This window comes from Pseudorasbora parva, chromosome 9, assembly GCF_024679245.1.
Source record: "Pseudorasbora parva isolate DD20220531a chromosome 9, ASM2467924v1, whole genome shotgun sequence".
NCBI lineage: Eukaryota > Metazoa > Chordata > Actinopteri > Cypriniformes > Gobionidae > Pseudorasbora > Pseudorasbora parva.
The window spans coordinates 3,941,261-3,964,406 of NC_090180.1; the positions used below are offsets into that span (position 1 = coordinate 3,941,261).

At 41.3% G+C, this 23,146-nt stretch overlaps 2 long non-coding RNA genes across 2 annotated transcripts; both read right to left on the minus strand.

Moving 5' to 3' along the window:
- Window positions 1-1,706: 1,706 nt before the first annotated feature.
- LOC137089421 (uncharacterized) lies at window positions 1,707-8,392 on the minus strand. The gene is made up of 3 exons (XR_010907681.1): window positions 8,104-8,392; window positions 2,460-2,708; window positions 1,707-1,975 (listed from the first exon to the last, which is right to left on the minus strand). It is a non-coding gene; the product is annotated as an uncharacterized lncRNA (long non-coding RNA).
- Window positions 8,393-19,797: 11,405 nt separating this feature from the next.
- On the minus strand, window positions 19,798-22,120 carry LOC137089422 (uncharacterized). Its single transcript, XR_010907682.1, has 3 exons — window positions 21,995-22,120; window positions 21,642-21,726; window positions 19,798-20,508 (listed from the first exon to the last, which is right to left on the minus strand). It is a non-coding gene; the product is annotated as an uncharacterized lncRNA (long non-coding RNA).
- Between the last annotated feature and the right edge of the window lie 1,026 nt (window positions 22,121-23,146).

The window sequence follows — 23,146 nt, forward strand, 5'->3', positions numbered from 1 at the left end:
CCTCACAGCCAGTGGGAAAGAGTCGGGATAAGTATCATGTTCATGGATGAGGTTGTTAACGTTACTGTAGTGAAGCAGAGCAGGACCGAGTGTTGAGGAGTTGAGCAAGGCCGCTGGAGCGATTGTTACACAAACACACGGCTCGTGAGCACTGGGACTTTTAGTATGAAGGGACACTGTCGCCGGCGCCATTTCTGCTTTTCCGGTCATAAGTATGAGATAACGCAGCTCTTTTTATCATATTCAATATATTTAATGGGGAAATGATATCTGGTAACCGTTGTTGATATTTCAAATCACCAAAACACACACGCCCCTACCCCCAAAAGGGTCTCGGCCCTATTGTGATAGCTCCGCCCCACACATACGTAACCCAGGCAACGACTGTAGCAGAATCTGTGTAACTAATCCAGCTCGAATATTCAATAAAAAAGTCACCCCTTCATCATAAAAACACAAACCGTTCTCATGAACAACTCGATAGAACACGAGCCGACAGTACAGCTAACGACATATTACAATTATGACAAGATTAGAGTTATAGCGATCACAAAACACAAACAGTGTTTTCATCTCATGAACAACTCGATAACATTAGTATAAGCTCGTTAGTATCCAGCTAACGACTTATTACAATTATGACCGGATGGGTTGTATAGATGAAAAGAGGAAACAAACATATATTAGGAGTATAGTATCTTACCTGTCAGACACATTTTGTGAGCTGATCTTGAAACAGTGAGGAGATTTAGATGCTCCATACGGTGTGGAAATGAACGGGTCTTTATCATCGCTGAAGTGAGCCACAATACGATCGCAAATGGACAAACAAGCGAACATGACACACGAGCATATTCAAGCAAAAGCAGCATATATTAATTATTTCTTGGCTAATGTCCATCCTGTGTGACTCGTGTTTTGAATAATGGCGTTCACTGAGCCTCTCTTCTCATCATAGACACGCACGCCCCCTTACCTGCTGATTGGCTCCAAGTTTGTTATTCCACTCGGCCCGAGAGCTTTTTCTAAAACGGTTTTGAAATAACAATTACCCCACCTTTAAGTGCGTTTAAAATGATGTTATCAGCGTTCGCTCAGCGGCTGCTGTGACTTTTGTTCACACTGCAGTGAGAGTAAAGCGTTTCTGAATAAATAGTATAAAACCGAGGGTAACGTAGATATGACGCCATTGACAGGCGATGCCCTCACATGTCCCGGTTCATTGGTTAAAATAGCCATTTTCTACAATTTAATTTAAAATTGGAATATTGCAAGAACTCAACTGAACAAAATACATAACACTGGCCTAGTGGTTTTGGGATATTTTACTGCAAAAATCCTACATAGTGCACCTTTAATAAATGTTCACCTTTTGATTATTATTATTGTTGCTTCTTATGTTTAATCTCCAACCTATTTGGGGTTAATTTTAAGCTAGCCATAAAGTCATTTTTGAACATTAGTTGGGTTAAATAAAACAGCCCAGCACATTGGGCAAACATTTAACTCAACCTCTGGGTTAAAACAACCCAATCGCTGGGCTTGTCCATTTTCAACCCAACTTGGGTTGTTTTTAACCCAGCATTTTTTAGAGTGTATTGGACAAATGTCATGTTTGCAAGTAATTGGTGGAAAATGCCTTATGTCTGGGAAAAATACCTCATCTGAGAAACAAGTTCGGTAACCTGGACTGATGACCATCACAGAAATACAGCCATTTAGCGCAGGATGAATGGTCAAAATGGGCTTCATTATGGAGCTGCGTCATGGGGCCCTGTTATCAGGAACTGCACCACGGGTCCAACTGCCTGAGATAGAGACAGCGCTGTGGACGAAGCCTTGATGTTGACACACACCATATTAGTCCCCCTGGAAAAACGGGGCTTTGTCCCAAATTTCCATTTCCTCTCCCACCGTTTAACTGGTCTCATCAAACAAGGGCAGATGGACCTGGACACTATGAATGAGCAAGCATCTGAGGGAGAAAGAGAGAGAAGAAAAGGGATGTTTATTGTCCATGCATTTTTAAAGAGGGCATCTGCAGCGCTAGATGTGTAAGCATAGCTTGACCCTAGAAAGTAAAGGAAGTAGTCGTGCTAAAGAGGATCACTGGGTAAAAAATGGCCAAACGGGGAGTCAATGCAAGTCATTGAGCTTCATTAACACTGACATACACCTTTCTTCCATGTTATTAATGCCCCTTATTAAAGCATAAAATTGCATATTAACTATTGATTACCTATTACCATTCTTCAGTAATCAATTGTAACTGCTTCAACCGCATTCTAGTCCATCTTTATTTTAATCCAGTTTAAACTGGTCTTCTGTCTAATTTTTCCCATTCAAGCCAAGAGCAACTTCTGTATTTATCGTTCCATTATATGTTTCAAATAAAGGGGATGATTCGCACACGTCAAAGACAGGCAATGCTAAAACAATTATCTTTATAAAGTGCTAACCTTTTGACCTATGACCTTCAAAATAGGGCAGTCGAATTGCAGGGAGCTTTTTTGGTCCATTTTGCGAAAGATTAAAGAGAGACGATCTGTTGCACCTGCCAGCCCAGCGTGTTATTATGGCGCACAATGGCCATGACAGGTCCATCTTCCGCCAAACCGACCGATGCCAAACTCTTTCCTCTTTGATCAACATTAGAGTGTCAAACAGGACTGGATGCGTTCAGGTCCAACTGTTCTGCCATTTGAGATCTGTGAGCAAAAGAACAGAACTGCACTCTTAGCGTAAAAGGTTCTATAATGACAATAAAAAACACTTTTGGCACTATAAAAGGGTTCGGACCCACTTTATATTAGGTGGCCTTCACTACTATGTACTAACATTTGAATTAATCATTTGATACAATGCACTTATTGTGTACATACATGTTTTTACATTGTACTTACATTTAAAAAAATACCTGCATGTAATTACGTCTGTAATTAATTTCTGTATTTATATTTGTAATTACACAGTTGGCACTTCCCTTAAACCTAACTTTACCCTTGAACTGACCCACACCACCACACCTGACCCTAACTTTACCCTTAAACTGACCCACACCACCACACCTGACCCTAACTCTACCCTTAAACTGACCCACACCACCACACCTGACCCTAACTTTACCCTTAAACTAACCCACACCACCACACCTGTCCCTAACTTTACCCTTAAACTAACCCACACCACCACACCTGACCCTAACTTTACCCTTAAACTAACCCACACCACCACACCTGACCCTAACTTTACCCTTAAACTAACCCACACCACCACACCTGTCTCTAACTTTACCCTTAAACTGACCCACACCACCACACCTGACCCTAACTTTACCCTTAAACTAACCCACACCACCACACCTGTCCCTAACTTTACCCTTAAACTAACCCACACCACCACACCCGACCCTAACTTTACCCTTAAACTAACCCACACCACCACACCTGTCCCTAACTTTACCCTTAAACTAACCCACACCACCACACCTGACCCTAACTTTACCCTTAAACTAACCCACACCACCACACCTGTCTCTAACTTTACCCTTAAACTGACCCACACCACCACACCTGACCCTAACTTTACCCTTAAACTGACCCACACCACCACACCTGACCCTAACTTTACCCTTAAACTGACCCACACCACCACACCTGACCCTAACTTTACCCTTAAACTGACCCACAACACCACACCTGACCCTAACTTTACCCTTAAACTGACCCACACCACCACACCTGACCCTAACATTACCCTTAAACTGACCCACACGACCACACCTGACCCTAACTTTACCCTTAAACTGACCCACACCACCACACCTGTCCCTAACTTTACCCTTAAACTAACCCACACCACCACACCTGTCCCTAACTTTACCCTTAAACTGACCCACACCACCACACCTGACCCTAACTTTACCCTTAAACTGACCCACACCACCACACCTGACCCTAACTTTACCCTTAAACTGACCCACAACACCACACCTGACCCTAACTTTACCCTTAAACTGACTCACACCACCACACCTGACCCTAACTTTACCCTTAAACTGACTCACACCACCACACCTGACCCTAACTTTACCCTTAAACTGACCCACACCACCACACCTGTCCCTAACTCTACCCTTAAACTGACCCACACCACCACACCTGACACCACTCCACCACACCTGTCCCTAACTTTACCCTTAAACTGACCCACACCACCACACCTGTCCCTAACTTTACCCTTAAACTGACCCACACCACCACACCTGACCCTAACTCTACCCTTAAACTGACCCACACCACCACACCTGACCCTAACTTTACCCTTAAACTAACCCACACCACCACACCTGACCCTAACTGTACCCTTAAACTGACCCACACCACCACACCTGACCCTAACTTTACCCTTAAACTGACCCACACCACCACACCTGACCCTAACTTTACCCTTAAACTAACCCACACCACCACACCTGTCCCTAACTCTACCCTTAAACTGACCCACACCACCACACCTGACCCTAACTTTACCCTTAAACTAACCCACACCACCACACCTGTCCCTAACTTTACCCTTAAACTAACCCACACCACCACACCTTTCCCTAACTTTACCCTTAAAGGGGGGGTGAAATGCTGTTTCATGCATACTGATCTTTTTACACTGTTAAAGACATGGAATCCCATACTAAACATGGACAAAGTTTCAAAAGTTAAGGTGGACGTTTGATGGGAGTATTTCTTTGTCAAAAATACTACTTCCGGTTAGTCATAAGTTTCGGCAAGTTTTTTGCGATCATGCGTCCCCATTGACGTTAGTGGGGGCGGAATTTCCTTGTATGGGCCTTACGGACAATTCTACCGGAAGCGTGTGTGAGAGAGAGAGAGGGAGAGAGAGAGAGGGAGAGAGCGAAAGCAACATGCTATGCCCATCAAAGCGCTCGTAGGCTGCGCTGCACAGGTAATGTGCACAATTAACAATGACATCAAAAAGTGCGTTTTTGGTTGCCAGACCAAGACAGTCCTGCACAGATTCCCCCAAAACCCCGCGGTAAGGCAACAGTGGATGTAATTTGCTTTTCCGGATCAGCAACTGAGTTGCGCGAATGTTTATATCTGTTCGCTGCATTTCGGTGCCGACTGTTTCATAAACATGGCCCAGCATGACGCCGGATTTTCCAATAGCCTAATGCTGAAGGATGGAGCAGTCCCAACGTTAGAACCGCGGGCGGTGAGTTAGACTGCTTCAAATGTCTGTGTCTATGCTCATCAAGTAGCCCAAACATGATCACGTATAGTTACTATATATATTACTATATATAGAAATTGATCAATGGAGCATGCGATGTGTAGTGCGTGTACATTTGTTTAGCTGGCCACTATATGTGTAACTTTATGTTTGTGTATTGTAAAAGCACTCAACAATACACAAAGAGGGGGGAAATATGTTGAACTAAATAAGCACGCTTCTTCATTCAAATGCGCTACTATTCCGTGTCCATCTATGTAAACACTAACTTAACCTGTCTACACAAACCACGCGTAAACACACAAACACACGTGCACAACTGCACTTCCCACATGTACACCTTCAAAGACAAAAATACGACGATATAATTCAAGTATAAATATGTAAATAACACAAGCCGCTAAGCATATTATATAGTTAGTGTATATCGTACCACATAGAGACGTCCTGCTCTAGTCGTTTTTGCTGCTGCTCCTGTTCAACTGCAGCCTCTGGGTCTGATTCCGGATCATAGATGTATGGCTGTATCTGATTAAAAGCCATATTTTTATTTTTGAATAAAGTTTTTTCCCCGCTGTTAGGGATGACACAGCTTTACGACGCACTCGACGCACTCAACACAATAGCAGCAGCGAGCACACGTCATTATTTAGCTCCGCTCACACGACACGCCCCCACCCGCTCGGCTTTTTCGGAAAGACTCGGAACAGCGCATCTTTCTTATATAATTATAAAAAATATAAAGACTTTTCGGAGATATGCAGGATGCAATGCTACTCTATAGGTACTCAAGATTGACATGACACTGACTGAAACTGAGTGTTTCACCCCCCCTTTAAACTGACCCACACCACCACACCTGACCCTAACTTTACCCTTAAACTAACCCACACCACCGCACCTGTCCATAACTTTACCCTTAAACTGACCCACACCACCACACCTGTCCTTAACTTTACCCTTAAACTGACCCACACCACCACACCTGTCCTTAACTTTACCCTTAAACTGACTCCCACCACCACACCTGTCCCTAACTTTACCCTTAAACTGACCCACACCACCACACCTGGCCCTAACTTTACCCTTAAACTGACCCACACCACCACACCTGACCCTAACTGTACCCTTAAACTGACCCACACCACCACACCTGTCCCTAACTTTACCCTTAAACTGACCCACACTACCACACCTGACCCTAACTTTACCCTTAAACTGACCCACACCACCACACCTGACCCTAACTTTACCCTTAAACTGACCCACACCACCACACCTGACCCTAACTTTACCCTTAAACTGACCCACACCACCACACCTGACCCTAACTTTACCCTTAAACTAACCCACACCACCACACCTGACCCTAACTTTACCCTTAAACTGACCCACACCACCACACCTGACCCTAACTTTACCCTTAAACTAACCCACACCACCACACCTGACCCTAACTTTACCCTTAAACTGACCCACACCACCACACCTGACCCTAACTTTACCCTTAAACTAACCCACACCACCACACCTGTCCCTTACTTTACCCTTAAACTGACCCACACACCACACCTGTCCCTAACTTTACCCTAAACTGAACCCCACACCACCACACCTGTCCCATAACTTTACCCTTAAACTGACCCACACCACACACCTGCCCTAACTTTACCCTTAAACTGACCCACACCACCACACCTGACCCTAACTGTACCCTTAACTGACCCACACCACCATACCTGACCCTACTGTACCTTAAACTGACCCACAACCACCATACCCTGTCCCTAACTTTACCCTTAAACTAACCCACACCACCACACCTGTCCCTAACTTTACCCTTAAACTGACCCACACCACCACACCTGACCCTAACTTTACCCTTAAACTAACCCACACCACCACACCTGTCCCTTACTTTACCCTTAAACTGACCCACACCACCACACCCTGTCCCTAACTTTACCCTTAAACTGACCCACACCACCACACCTGACCCTAACTTTACCCTTAAACTGACCCACACCACCACACCTGTCCCCTAACTTTACCCTTAAACTGACCCACACCACCACACCTGACCCTAACTGTACCCTAAACTGACCCACACCACCACACCTGACCCTAACTGTACCTTAACTGACCCACACCACCACACCTGACCCTAACCTTTACCCTTAGACTGACCCACACCACCACACCTCTCCCTAACTTTACCCTTAAACTGACCCACACCTCCACACCTGTCCCTAACTTTACCCTTAGACTGACCCACACCACCACACCTGTCCCTAACTTTACCCTTAAACTGACCCACACCACCACACCTGTCCCTAACTTTACCCTTAAACTGACCCACACCACCACACCTGACCCTAACTTTACCCTTTAAACTGACCCACACCACCACACCTGACCCTAACTTTACCCTTAGACTGACCCACACCACCACACCTGTCCCTAACTTTACCCTTAAACTGACCCACACCACCACACCTGTCCCTAACTTTACCCTTATCTCACCTCAATATCAGCCAAACTGTTTTGCAATATAATTTGAACACAGTAAGTACATTGTACTTATTTTTTGATGTAAGTACACAGTAGTTAAGGCCACCTAATATAAAATGGGGCCAAGGGTTCTATATAGAGCCTTTTCTTCTAAGAGTGTGCGGCGAAACAACAATCTGAATGTGAAATGAATGGCTTGCCAATTAGAGCCGAGTTTTGGGCTTCCCTGTCGTGTGGGGGTCGTGTGTTAAAAAGAAGCCTGTGATGTGGACAGATCTCTGGAGCAGCGGCGGTGGCTTTCAATACCATCCTACACCCCTGAGTTCACAGGACATGTCTCACCTGCGCTCAGCATCTCGGCTCCATTACAGGCGCCATTCTGCGCATCTGCTCCCAGTGGTTCTGCAGTCAAAAGCCCATAATGAGCTTCTCTCACTCCAGCTGTCCCACTGATAGCCTTAAACCAGCTGCATGCTGGGAGCTGCAGGGATGGACAGTCAGCAGGCCGATGGGCTTGACCCTTGACCCCTAGCTCAGCCGAACTTCGGCATCCTGACTGATGACGCAGAGATTAGCGCTCCCCGGAGACGCGCCGCCACACGTCTGGCCGTTGCGACATCGATTCACTGGATTTGGCTTTTTCCACACATAGTTACAGACCAGTTCTTGTGTAACCTTTGAACTTTAGCTGTGGAACCAGCAAGTCTGTTATCCAAGTGTCTGATTGGAGCAACCATCGCTGAAGTGTGATTAGAACTCCACCAAACAAACATGGCGGCCTTCATTGAATTCCTGTCAAGTCCATGCAAACCGAAGGTGACAGATGTAATTTGTTTGTCCCGATGGTTTAATTAAGCTGATACCTTTAAGCTAGAGCCTCAGTGTGTGAAATGGCAGAAGGAAATGGGTATGGGACAGTGGAAATTCAAGAGAGAGAGAGAGAGAGAGAGAGAGAGAGAGAGAGAGAGAGAGAGAGAGAGAGAGAGAGAGAGAGGAGAGAGAGAGAGAGAGAGAGAGAGCGAGAGAGAGAGAGAGAGAGAGAGAGAGAGAGAGAGAGAGAGAGAGAGAGAGAGAAAGGTTTACACATCTTTATTTTTGTCCTTTATCATATTTCATTCCAATATCATTCAAAAATCTACAAAATCATCAAATAAAAGTTAAAAAACAAAACAAAAAACAGCAACAAAACAAATTTTCACCCAACCTCACACAAACCCCTTCCCACAGATCATATTCCAGAAAATGTGTTACCTAATTTAAAATAAGCTAATTCTATTTTGATTCAAGCAGAGAGAGAGAGGAAGAGAGAAAGGAAGAGAGAGAGAGAAGAGAGAGAGAGAGAGACAGAGAGAGAGAGAGAGAGAGAGAGAGAGAGAGAGAGAGAGAGAGAGAGAGAGAGAGAGAGAGAGAGAGAGAGAGAGAGAGTTCCTGTCCACTTGTCTCCTTGGCTTCTTAGTATAGACGCCTTACAGAAGGCCAGCTGCATCAGCCAAAGAACTTCCACATTTACCTTCTGAAAACAATCCATTAAAACTGTGCCGGGCTACCGGCCCTGCCACTCCATGAGGAGCGCGAGAGGGAATGGAGCGACAGCGTGAGATAGGGACACACTGTATTAACCAGGAGTGAAGGCATCATGTGAGTAACACAGTCGGGAAGGAGGTAGGAAGAACGATGGAGAGGATGTGGGAGAGAGAGAGAGAGAGAGAGAGAGAGAGAGAGAGAGAGAGAGAGAGAGAGAGAGAGAGAGAGGGAGGGAGGGAGGGAGGGAGAAAGGGATTGGAGAGAGTGAGTGAGGACACTGGCGGACAGCTACAAGATGGAGTAGCAGCATGCGGGAGATAAGCTGTCGAGGCGGAGACAGTGTGTGACAGTCCTCGAAGCGGCAAGCAGGCGAGAGTGTGACAGGGAATACAGAGAGCTGCATTATTGTTTAAATCATTGATTGCTTCCCTCCTCCTCAGCCTGTGACGTGTGTGACACCAGAGAGAGGGCTGAAAAAACAGGGTGCAAAACCTCCTCCTCCTCTTCCCCTTTGTTCTTCCTCATTTCCACTGGATGCACCGTATACCTGCCGTCTTTGTCCTAACCATCAACTGGGGTTGTCTTCACTTGCTTTTTTGCTGCTGTTTCTTTTCTTTCTCCGCTTCATTGGTGTGTTTGGATTGCATTTAATTAAGTGGCAAAGCGGAGAAGATTTCTGAAACCTATAAAGAGACAAAACCTTACAAAAACTTTGTTGCTGTTTTTAAAGTGACAGTTCATGCAAAAAATTTAAATGTTGTAATTTACTCACACTTGTGTCGTTCAAATTTTTTAAAATAATTAAATTAAAAAAAACTTTTCAATATAACAAAGATGAACTGAGTCTGTCAACCGAAATGACAAAAATCACGATATGGATGTAGTCAGTACAACTATGTCTGATTCGTAAAGGAATCATTCTTTTCGGTCTCAATGAAAAAACTAAATTAATCTAAATGATTCATTCATGAATCAGACTAATCTGGTTCTTAAAACAGTGGAGATATTATTAATATTATCAGTGCATGAGTTAAAGGGGGGTCTAATGCTATTTCATGCATTCTGACTTATTTACACTGTTAAAGAGTTCATTCTCTAGCCTGGATGCCAGCCGAACTCAGCCCCGCCCACAACATTTTTAGGTCGGAAAGTTCGATCTGGACTCGTTCCATAGAGGAGATATTATGCCCGAACAGAAAGTGCTTGATTGACAGATTATCACGTAATCAACCACTTCATCAAAGAGCGCTTGGGTTAAATTAGTTTACAACAATGATGGCTGTTGTTGAACTGAGATGTGCATTTATTTTAAAAGAGGAACAGAGGACCGCGATCAAGGCATTTGTTGATGGAAAAGATGTCTTTAGCATCTGTAGCTCTGTAGTCTGTAGTTCTGATTGGTTGTTGGTCTATCCAATTGAGGTCTTTCCTGTGTCGGTTGAAATACGCCCCCATAAAAAAAGCCTGATGGAGCAGAATGAGGCTCATATTATGACTAGAATTGAGAATGACCACATCAGGCTATTAATTCTCATGCTAAACATGGCCAAAATGTCAACAACAACAAAACGAGTTGGACATATGACATTTCTGAGTATGAGTATTATGAATATAAATACATATGAGTATTTCTGTGCCAAATACACTCCTTCAAAATTCAAACAAGTTTCTTTTTGTTAAGTTTTTTAGAGTAAGTTCCCTGAATGACATCATAACGGGTGGATTTTCTTGTATGGTCACTTCTCCCGGATATGTGCGTGCACGCATCAACCAGGGGTGCGTTTACCAAAAGCATCGTTAGCCAACTATGGTCGCAAGCTTTGTTGTTATCAACATAGTTCAACAAGTCGGTGTTTCCAGAAGCCATCGTTCCAACGAACATTCGCAAAGAGCACCGCAAACTTGTGTGTTTGCAACGACAGCTCTCGACCTGTGGTTAGAAGCAGAGTTTCTTGTTTTCTTGACATGTGAACTTAATAAATCCTTATCTTGAGCAAAATAACTAAGCTGACATTTAGTACAATCTATATCTTTTATTTTGAATACATACAAATGTCATTTACATCTTTTAGGTTGTCATAAAGCATTGTTTTTGAAGAGTGCGCATGTGCGGACGTTCTCTAGAACGTGAAAATGAGCCTATGATTAAATCTGTACTGTCAGAAAAAAAGGTACATTGCTGTTAACTGGGGCAGTACCGGTACAAAACCAAAATGGTACAAATATGTACCTTTAAGGTACTAATACACACTCTTAAGTGCTGATATGTACCTTTAAGGTACTAATACACACTCTTAAGTGCTGATATGTACCTTTAAGGTACTAATATGTACCATTTAGGGGTGAGTAAGGTCAAAGATTTTCACTTTTGTACCTTAGGGTACAGCCCCAGTGAAAGCACTGTACCTTTTTTCTGAGAGTGTGGAAATAAAGAAAAATAACTGAGAAAAATAAGAATTAGTCCTCAGCAGCCATGTCCATAATTTATTGCAAAAAAATCTAGCTTGAATTCGATCTCAAACTACTTAATTAAAAGCAATAATTAAGCAACCACCTGCGTGACATTATTAACCAGCGTGGTTGAACGACAGTTTTTTTGTGACAGTATGGTTTCGGGAACCAGCCGTGACTAGCTAGTTAATTTCTTCAAAGATGCATCGTAATACGGTAGTTAAGAAGTGAGTTACGTCATTGTACGGCAAACACACCCCAGAGCGAAAGAGATCGTGTCCATTAACAATCTTCGTTCGGTTTACAGGAGGCGTCAGTGGCGCTGTCATTTTGTTTTTAGACCACGGAATCAATGTCACTAAAGAAGTGTGTTTCTGGTGTGAGGGAAAGATCGCCTTCTTCAGCTTCCCAAATAATCCAGCATTAAGGGAACAGTGGATGCAGTTTGTGTTCCGGAGTTCTGCAAGTGTGTATGTGTGTGTGTATGTGTTTGTTCCTGGTCCTGAGTGGAAACCGCAAGCGGTGAGTGAAACTACATCAATTGTGTGTGTTTTGTTGGCAATCGGCGTGTAAGTGCATATAATGTGAACAACTAGCCTAGAAATCTAGACGCACCCTAGCGGCAGCAAATTTAATCTGCCCGCAAGTGTCGTCTAGGAACTCTCCATACCCTTCTGAGCTGTATTCCTCAAAATCTGGACGGGCCAATCACATCGTGTATAGAGTCGGCGGGCGGGGCCATAATGACGGCGGCCGAGTTGCGTGCTTCAGTTGTCTAGTAAACACAGAAACTGGCGAACGGTGGCGGTCTTTCGAATCAGCTTTGACTGCGATTCTGGAAGACTTGGAGTTAAGGTTTTCGCTGAGAAAAGAACAAAGAACGGCACTGAAGTCATTCTTAAAAAGGGAAGATGTGTTCGGAGTTTAGCCGACCGGATACGGTGAATGTTTGATCTGTCAACAAGCTCTGTTTCACCGTCGTTGCTCTGGTTGGTGTAGCGCTATCCTATCGCGTGCAGAGGGAGTTTGAAAGACAACCGTTTATCCGCCCCTCGGATTGAGCTGTCAATGGTGAGTTTCCAGACCAAACATCTTGATGTGGATCTGGCTTGTCAGGCTAGTGAACAACATGAATGCATAGTGAATCGAGAGTTATCCGGGGAGGGGTGTGCTTGAGATTGTTTAGCTCCGCCCATTGCATGCATTCACAAGTTCAGCTATTTAAAAAAATAAATATGATCAAACTAAATACTCTTGGGAGATATAAAGGATGCAATACTACTCCTTACTCAAGATTTACATGTGATTGGCAGAAACTGTGTGTGTTATGCGCACTTTAATTTTATTTAGCAATTAACTTGAAGAATAAAAGGTTTTTGGAAGGACATGAATGACAGTAAGTAAATGATGAGAATATTCATCAAGCATCTTAGTCCAGGCTAAATCATTCACATTACTTAACTTTACAGGCTTGTGGAAACTAAAATATTCCCATGCGTTCTAGGATTTATTTTAATGCTCAAACTTTTTTGAGAAATAAGAATGCAATAAAGACTGAACAACTTCTTCCTGCATTTTAACCTAAAACAAATCCTAATAAAATCAACCATCACCATTCAAACAACCTTTGATATTTTCCCTGTTAAAGTGAGAAGGTTAACTCTTTTACTAGTCAAACACAAATTCCACATCGAATCCTCTTCTCGTTTAGACTAAGGACATGATTTGTCTGTATCTTAATGATGAATCATGATATTTGTGTGAAAACACACTGCAAAAAATGCACAAAAAAATCTTGTTTCTAGTCAAAATATATAAAAATTCTTAAGAAACATTTACGAGACAAGTAAAAATGGTCTTGTTTTGGGGAAAAAATAACTCAAATTAAGGGAGTTTTTGCTTAAAATAAGCAAAATAATCTTGTTTTCTATTTGAATTAAGATCATTTCACTTACCCTACTGGCAGATTATTTATCTAATTTTAAGCAAAACTCTCTAAATTATGAGTATTTTTTTTTCCCCAAAAGAAGACAATTACTTTTGCTTGTCTAAATACTTCTGGTTTTAAGCATTTTTAGATGTTTGGACTAGAAACAAGATAAAAATACTAAGTAAGAAAAGCCTTTTTTGCAGTGCACTTTTGCAAATATCTGTGAGCATGGTAGATGTGACCCATCAGGTCCAAACCGCACACTAAAAGACGTCTCTTTTCCTCTCATCTTGCTCTCCTTTCTGTCCAAGTGCAGGCAGTGGAGCAGTGGAGGTGTTGGGCAGAAAGTGGCTAACAGTGAGGTCTTGTGACACTCCCCCCTCCACCCACTCTTCCTCTCCGCGGGCCGGCTGTCTCTCTCCACTCGCCCAGAGCCTGACACTGACGTGACACTCGTGAAATAATTATGAACCAAAAACACTGCTGACAGCAAACAGCCCGCTCCCCTCAATGATGTGTCACCCATGATTAGCATGGGTCCTGGCATCCTCGCAGCCCGCAGGCGGAAGAGAAGAGAAGAGGAGGGTGAGGGGACGGAGGGAAGGAAAGGGAAGGGGAGGGAGGGACTGCGAGATGGACAAAGAAAAAGTCTAAGAGAAAATGCTAAAATTAACCAGAGAGGAATGAAGCGTAAAACTAACAGAGCTGGTAAATGGAGGGAGTGATATAAGGACATACGAGGATGAGGGGTGGAGTCAGATGCTCTGCTTGAAGCCCATGACCGTAGGGAATAAACCTTGGATACTGACACCTGTATCTGTCATCTGCTGTTAGGAGACATATGCCTCGCTTCAGGCCACCACAGATCAGCACTGGCGGCTTCACACGCTAATATGTGGTCCCTGACCTTTGCCTGTTAAATACCAAAGGTCAAAACAGATGTGGGTGGATCAGGGTTGGACAAAATTTAGAACTGAATTTTAACCCATTAAAATTGAATTGACCACATCCTGCTGGAAGCTGAATTGGAAAGACAGGACTAACACATTCAGTGAACACATATACCGTATGTACTGAAAATACTGGGAAAATAACCCAAAAGGGAAAATTCTGCTTACTCACTTTCATGTTGTTCCAAACCCATATAATGTTTCTGTTTATTCCTGCTGCTTTTGTCCATATAATGACAGTCATAAGGGTCCAAAACAAAATTGCATTGTATGGAGAATTTTTTTTTTTTCAAAATATTTAAAATATAATACACACACACACACACACACACACACACACACACACACACACACGCACGCACGCACGCACGCACGCACGCACACACACACACACACACACACACACACACACACACACACACACACACACACACTATTGCCAAGCCAACAGTTTTGGAACACTTGCCTTTACATGTATATGAACTTTAATGCCATCCCATTGTTAATCCGTAGGGTTTAATATGGAGTTGGCCCTTTGCAGCTCTAGCAGCTTCAACTCTTCTGGGAAGGCTTTCCTCAAGGTTTAGGAGTGAGTTTATGGGAATGTTTGACCATTCTTCTAGAAGCGCATTTGTGAGGTCAGGCACTGATGTTGGACGAGAAGGCCTGGCTCTCAGTCTCCGCTCTAATTCATCCCAAAGCTGATCTATCGGGTTGAGCTCAGGACTCTGTGCAGGCCAGTCAAGTTCCTCCACACCAAACTCCTCATCCATGTCTTTATGGACCGACGCTTTGAGCACTGGAGCGCAGTCATGTTGGGACAGGAAGAGGCCGTCCCCAAACTGCTCCCACAAAGTTGGGAGCATGAAATTGTCCAAAAATGTCTTGAGCATTAAGAGTTGCTTTCACTGGAACTAAGGGGCCAAGCCCAACCCCTGAAAAACAAACCACACCATAATCCTCCTTCCAACAAACTTTACAGTTGTCACAATACAGTCAGGCAAGCACTGTTCTCCTGGCAACCGCCAAACCCAGACTCGTCCATGGGATTGTCAGACAGAGAAGCATGATTGGTCACTCAGAGAACACGTCTCACTGCTCTAGAGTCCAGTGGCGGCTGCTTTACTCCACTGCATCCCACGCTTTGCATTGGATGAGCTGCTCGGCCATAGAAACCCATTCCATGAAGCTCTCCACACACGGTTCTTAAGCACATCTGAAGGCCACAGAAGTTTGGAGGTCTGGAGCTATTGACTCAGCAGAAAGTTGGTGACTTCTGTGCACTGTGACCTTCAGCATGCATGTTAAATACCAGCATGAAACACTTGAATTCAATGATTTGGACGGCTGTCCCAATACTTTTGGCAATATTGTGTATATCAAGAATAAATAGTAAAATTGTATTTAATTAAAAAAATACATTAATGTAATTAACAATCTAACATCAATTGTCTTTATATTAATTATTTTTAATTCTATTTCCTTACATTTGACTTTCAGTTGCAATTCTGTAATATGCTTTCTACGAAACAAGCATGTACAATTGCGACAAAAAGTCAGCCAGTACACCTTTCAGGAAGTGAAATCCATCAGCCACTTTGAAGCAGGAGGACCAGGCATTTAAAAAAGCAGACCGCGTCTCTCCAGTGCCAGAGTGAATTTGCGCGACGGTGTCGAGATTGATAGGTGGATTCACAAAGCCCTTCAGAACTCTGAGGAAAGCAGCTTTGTTTCCATGACTGGAGGTATAAAATGCACAATGTACATAACTCTTCTTAACAGAGAGTAAATCCCGGTAAAACAACTTGCCGTCTGAAGGGACAGTACATTTCACCTCACTATATTTGGAGATAAATCTAGGATGATCAACCATGAAACACTCACCGTCCAGAGCTGGGAAAACACTAGATTTATAGAGCTGGGAGTTTCAAAGAGCTACAAAACGTCTGAGAGACAGAAAACACAAATAAAAAACATTTTTATAGTGCGTCAAATAGATGGGCATCCCAAAACGTTTTATTGGCCGCTTTTTGTGACAGGCTTTCCTTCTCCGACATGATGCTCAGGCCAGCGTTGAGCTGTAAAATGAGAGGATGGCTTTGTTGTGCTAACTCAGACTAGTCTAGACTAGCATGTGGGAAAAGCTTTGAAAATGAAGGCCGGGGTCCGTGTACGTAGGGCTACAGGCGGAAGGGTGTGTGTCGGTGTGTATGTGTGTGTGTCAGTGGGAGGGGTGGCGTTGGCCAGGGCTGTTGGTTGAAGGGTGGCACAGAGAGAGAGACACACGGTGACACCGCAGCTTTGAAAGGTTCATGCAATATTAATATCCACGAGGGAGAATCACTAGCCTGGCCCCAGGGGTCACCCAATTAACTGGAACACACTCCCAATTCCAGTGTGTGTGTTCTGTGCAGTCGGCTCCATACCTCCTTTCTGACATCAATGTGAATGTGTGTGTGTTTGCTTATATCGGTTCACGCTGATAGTCGCCACGCTCGTAGCTCATGTTTTCTTCTGTTACTCTCTCTTTTTCTATCTCTCTTGGAAGAAGTGTTACAGACGGTGATGCATGGCTGTAAAAAGCTACTGTTTTACCTGTTCAGCTTATTGCTTATAATTGACTGGCCTGGTGGAGCTGGCTCAGATAGTGAATCTAACAAACAGAGCTGTCCGTGGATTTGGACCTGGCAATGCTAGACACAGTTTAGACACACAGTAGAGAAAGGACAGGAAGTGAAGTGGGGAAAAGGCTGAGAAATACTGTATTCAAACCAGCATCGCTCAACATATCTGACCAACTCATGACTTTAATCATCTAAACCATTTCAAATAAAACATCAATGCAAAAACAGAATGCCATGAAATAGGACTATTTTATTCAAATGAATGACATTATTATGAAGTGTATGTGCATTCTTTATATTATTTCTACGGTTGCCTTAATTTTGTATAATTAATAATTCATTTAAGTAATTAACTTAACTCAATGCAATCTATATAATTAATTACATTTACTTATAAATGTCTATACTGTCACTTTTGAACCATTCTTGCTAAATGAAAGTAGGCCGTAGTGTATCACAGATGACAAAAGTATTAAGCATCAGAAATCAGCATATTAGAATGATGCCTGAAGAAAACAGTTATTTTAAAACATAATATTTCATACACTGTAAAAAATTATTTAGAAAAAAAGTTACCTGGTTGTCTTAAAATTTTTAGTTCATTGAAATTGAAATTTTGAGTTAATACAATGAACATTTTTTTTAGATTTGACAACCATTATTAAAATATTTTTTAAATATTTTGTAAGCATATTGGGTAATTGTGTGTTTTATTTCTGATGATGCAGTAAAACATGCCAAATATTGCTATTTTCGTGATTGATTTATCAAATTTTTTATGTGGTTCAGATACAAAAATATTTTGAGTTTCTATTAATTAAACAAATTTCCTTCATTCCTTCATATCAACTCAAATTTTTTATTTCAATAAACTCAAAAATTTTAGGCAACCAGGTTACTTACTTTTTTAAGTTAAACCAACAAAAAACAACCACAATTTTTTACAGTGTAATATTACTGTTTTTACTGTATAGTTGTTCAAAAGTCTTGGTGAGCATTAGAGCCTTCTTCTAAACTTTTGACCTGTGTGTGTGTGCTTGTTTTTGTGACATATGAGGGCACAAATGTGTATAATGACATAGGTATGACACAGGCATTACACACTCTAAACCCGGAAAAGTTGAGTTTACTTAAAAAAATTGAGGAAACTGGTTGCCCTAAAAAATTTAAGTAATGTTTACTTGATAAACTTGAGTTAAATGTACTTAATGATATTAGCTGTTCTAATAATTATTTCAAGTTGAATAGACTAAATACTTTAATTTTAAGTAGCCTAATACCTGTTTAATTACTCTACTCATCTTTTTAATTGCATTACATTATATACAAAAGCAATCAGACAACAAAAGATTTCTCTCTTATTTTTTATTTAAAACTTTTCAAACTGCAAAAATACAGTGAAGACTTTAAAACAAGTTTAAAACAATTTTGCCCTCAAGTTTTAGAGATTCCAACTTTTCTCTCTCATAAAGAGAGTGCATCTAACAAGTAGTTTTGTGCAATTCCCCCGAGAACATGAAAGCTTGTTTTAACATTTGCACATAAATAAATAGTTCACCCCAAAATTAAAATTTCCTGATAATTTACTCACCCTAATGCCGTCCAAGATGTTCATGTCTTTCTTTCTTCAGAGGAAAATAAATTAAAAAAAATATATATATATTTTTTTTTAGTAAAACATTTAAGGATTTTTGGATATTGGATATTGAACGTCTACATCACTGCAGTTTCAAAGGGCTCTGAAGTGATTCGAATGGTATGGTGCGATCCCAGCTGTGGAATAGGGTCTTATCTAGCGAAATTATTGGTAATTTTCTAAAATAAAAATCGATATATTTTTTAACCACAATTGATAATCTTGTGCTAGTCTGTGATGAGCCAGGCATGACAATCACGTTGAAAGGTCACACCGAAAGTGGTCAGAAGTACCACTCCATTGTTTACAAATCAAATGCTCTAAGACTAATAGAAACGCTTTTAACATAAACGGTAAAACAATAATATGTGAGTCAACATACAATACAATTTGAATGATCCCTCCACACTTTGTAAACAATGCGGCGGTACTTCCGCCCAAGTTTGGTGTGACCTTTTCAACCTGATTATGTCATGCCTGAAACATCATAGACCAGCATAAGACGATCAATTGTGGTTCAAAAGTATATAGATTTATTTTATTTTTAGAAAATTAGAAATCGCTTCGCTAGATAAGACCCTATTCCTCAGCTGGGATCGCACGGTACCATTTTAAGCACTTTAGAGCCCTTTGGAACTGCATTGATGTGGACGTTCAACTATTGGTTGCAACTGAAGTCCATTGTTGGGAGAAAACGCCTAAAATGTTTTCCTCAAAAAAAAAAAACGTTTTTCCATTTAAGAAAGAAAGACATGAACATCTTGGATGGCATTGGGAGTAAATTATCATTTTGGGGTGAACTAATACTTTAAGCAAATGAACATACTGTACAAATATAAAATCAATCTGTTTATCTTTCACACCTCAGTTCAGAAAATTGACATTGTGCAGCTTTGTTTTTTTCTTGCCATCACTCTCAGAAAAAATATCTTTTTTTACCCTTCTTTGGGGAATCTGTACAATTATTTAACTTCCTGCAGATATGGTCTGCTGATCTATCAGTGAGGAAATGTGTGCTTAGACTATTCTGAAATTGCAACACAACAGAGTTCTCAGCAATAGAGGCAGAACGATGGATCTACGGATTAAAATAAAAATTCAATTTCAAAGTAAATGAAAAGTTGCTTACATGATTTCACTGAATAACTAGTGCGCCAGTTCTGTAAGTGCTGTGGCATGCAGTATATCAATAATTTTGGTTGTCATGTTAAGCTGCTTTAATTCTACAAACAATTCTAATTGTAAAAAAACAAAACAAAAAACAATTGAATTTTTTTTTTTACAGAACACAGAAGAAAAAAAAAAAATCTTGTGTAGGACACCATTTTACACTGTAACTGTAAGCTGATTTTTTAAGGATTGAATTTTTGGTGCCAAGTCCACCTTTCCAGGGTTAAAAAATACCTGCTGGATGAAATGGAAAGTGTTTTTCATACACTTTGGATAGTCCAAGTGAAGGCCATAAATGAGTCCAAAAAGAAGACAGAAGGCCTGAGGCAGGTTGTCTGGTTTCATAACCGAATTCCCTTCCAAGATGATGCACACTTGGGAAGGGTTCACCTGTGGACTTTCTGCATCAACACATAGGATTCCTACGGGAATTTGGTGGTACGAGTCCTCATCAGTAACATCCTAACAAAGAAAGAAACAAGATCATTGCAGTTAAATAATATGTTGACGACTAAAACCTATTTCCAACTATAAAATCAAGCATGTGTAATCTCCACAGAAGTAAACAAAAGCAATCAATACCAGTCATAAAGTTATGCACTAAACAGGACAAATGTTCTCCTTTGATGTCATGCCACATTCATGGCAGTTTTGCAACCTGGCCATGTATAAATTATGATAGCACTGTCCTTCAAAATCAAAATATATTGGGCAAGTTTTTTTTATACATACAAGTTGGTTTACCAAAAAATGAATTTAATTTAAAATGTCATTAATTACTTTAATCATTAAAATAATTCATGGGACTCCAGTAAAAAAGAAGTTAGTAGCAGACAAATCTTCATTAAAGGGTTAGTTCCCCCAAAAATGAAATTTGTTATTAATTACTCACCCTCATGTCATTCGACACCCGTAACACAAGTGAAGATATTTTTGTTGAAAGCTGATGCTGAGAAAGGCTTCAGATAGGCCTTCATTGGCATTCAGTACATTTACACTCACAAGACCCATAAAGGCACTAAAGACGCCGATACAAAGTCCATCTCACTACAGTGGCTGTACAATCATTTTACGAAGCAACGAGAATAGTTTTTGTGCACAAAAAAAAACAAAATAAAACTTTATCCTCCAAGTTATTGTCTTCCGTGTAGGTCTCGGACGTGAACTCACAGATAGCAGCGCTGCTCCTCGCTTCTGGTGTCATGTATCCGAACGGCGGATCTGCATCATATTTTCGCACATGCGTTGAGTTCACATAACTTGGTGGATAAAGTTTTTATTTTTGTATGCAAAAAACTATTATAACAGCCACTGTTGAGAGATGGACTTTGTACCGATGTGTTTAGTGCTTTTTATGGTTCTTGTTAGAGTGAATGTACTTAATACCAACCAAGGTCTATCTGAAGCCTTTCTCAGCCATCAGCTTTTAACAAAAATATCTTCATTTGTGGTCCGAAGATGAACGAAGGTGTTACGGGTGTCGAACGACATGAGGGTGAGTAATTAATGACATAATTTTCATTTTTGAGTGAACTAACCCTTTAATGGATTAAAATTTACCTGCAAAATTTACAAACAAACATTTTACAACTTACGGAGCAGGTCTTAAAGAAGGTTGAAGGATCATCACCCAAAATGACAGGCAGTCCACGAAGGCAAAGGGACCTAACATCTGTTGGTCTGGAAGATATTGCAGATATTGTACAGCAGTTTGGTTGGAATACGCACATGCCACTTTAATTACTTTTTCAAGAGTTTTGAGAAATAAAGAACAGGACAAGAGATGACAAACAAAAGGAGAGAGGAGAGTAAAGGGAGATCATCAAAAAGTAAGAACAACAAGACAGGGAAAGAAAGTGAAAAAAGAGGACAGACAGTTAAGAATACAAAGAAGGGATGACAAAAATCAGGAGGAATAAGGTAGACTGATGTAGACAAATAAACCCACCCTTGTCTGACGTAAAAGCTCCGCCAAAAGCTGACCAGCAAGGCCTTTCTTCTTCTTGAGATGTCCATTAGATTTGCAGAGTAATGGTCAAGAGTGAGATTTCTCCCCACTACTCGGCTGAACTCGTAATAAACCTAAAATATAAAACATGGCAAACTATATTAAGGCATGGTCAGTGAAACATGATGTTTGTCTCAGTGCTGAAAACCCCCAAATGCCCATAAATACCCATTGTCATTAACTATTTGTGTAGTTAATTCTAGCTTTAAAAAAAATCCTGCATACTGCTCATTTCTAGCATAACTACCATGTTTCAGTCTGTAATGTTTAAATAACTGTGATCTTTTTTTCACAGTTAAAAGAACAATACTTAAACTTCCAGTGCATGTCTTCCTGCCACCTGAAACACAATAAACACATGCATTGTTAGAGAGCGTTCATTTGTGTTTGCATCTAAACATTCATTCAACTTTTATTTAATACAATGACTATCAAAATAAAGCTTGGCTTTTAAAGTTTAATTCACTCACCAGATTTATTAAACTGGTCGTCCTGTTGAACTTCAAGCTCCACTGGAAACACAAGGGATTAAACAGACTGCTGCAAGACAGTGGCAAAAGCAACTAAATGATATTGGAAATCCCATGGTCTTTAATAAAGCATGTTTTCTTCGCTCGCAAATAGTCCCTCGGTGAAATAGGAGAAAATGCACAGACGAAAACGGGCTGCGAAATCTCTCATCACGGGAGTTAAGGCATTGCGCGGTGCGTGTTGAACTCGCAAGGGTTAAACCATGCGTGTCGGAACATGCCCAAGCGCGTAAAAATGATTAGCAAATACTAAAACCTGTTTAACGATTTTTTTCAGTGCTCAAAAATAGCTCCTCGGCAATAAAAGGGAACAATAAACGGACCATAGAATCCCGTGGAAAGCGCCATACAGATAACGTAATTAAGTGGAATAGTGTTCACTGCGCGGGAGTGATAATCTAACGTAACAGTTACAAGTTGGCCAGCGAAATTCCTTAAATTGTTAAAAGAAAGATGTGTTTTTCATTACTCACACAATGAATCAGAAGAATGGGGAAAAGACAGACGCACAGTAAATGCCATGAATACGCCTGTCGTGTGTTCAAACAGAAATGTTACTTAA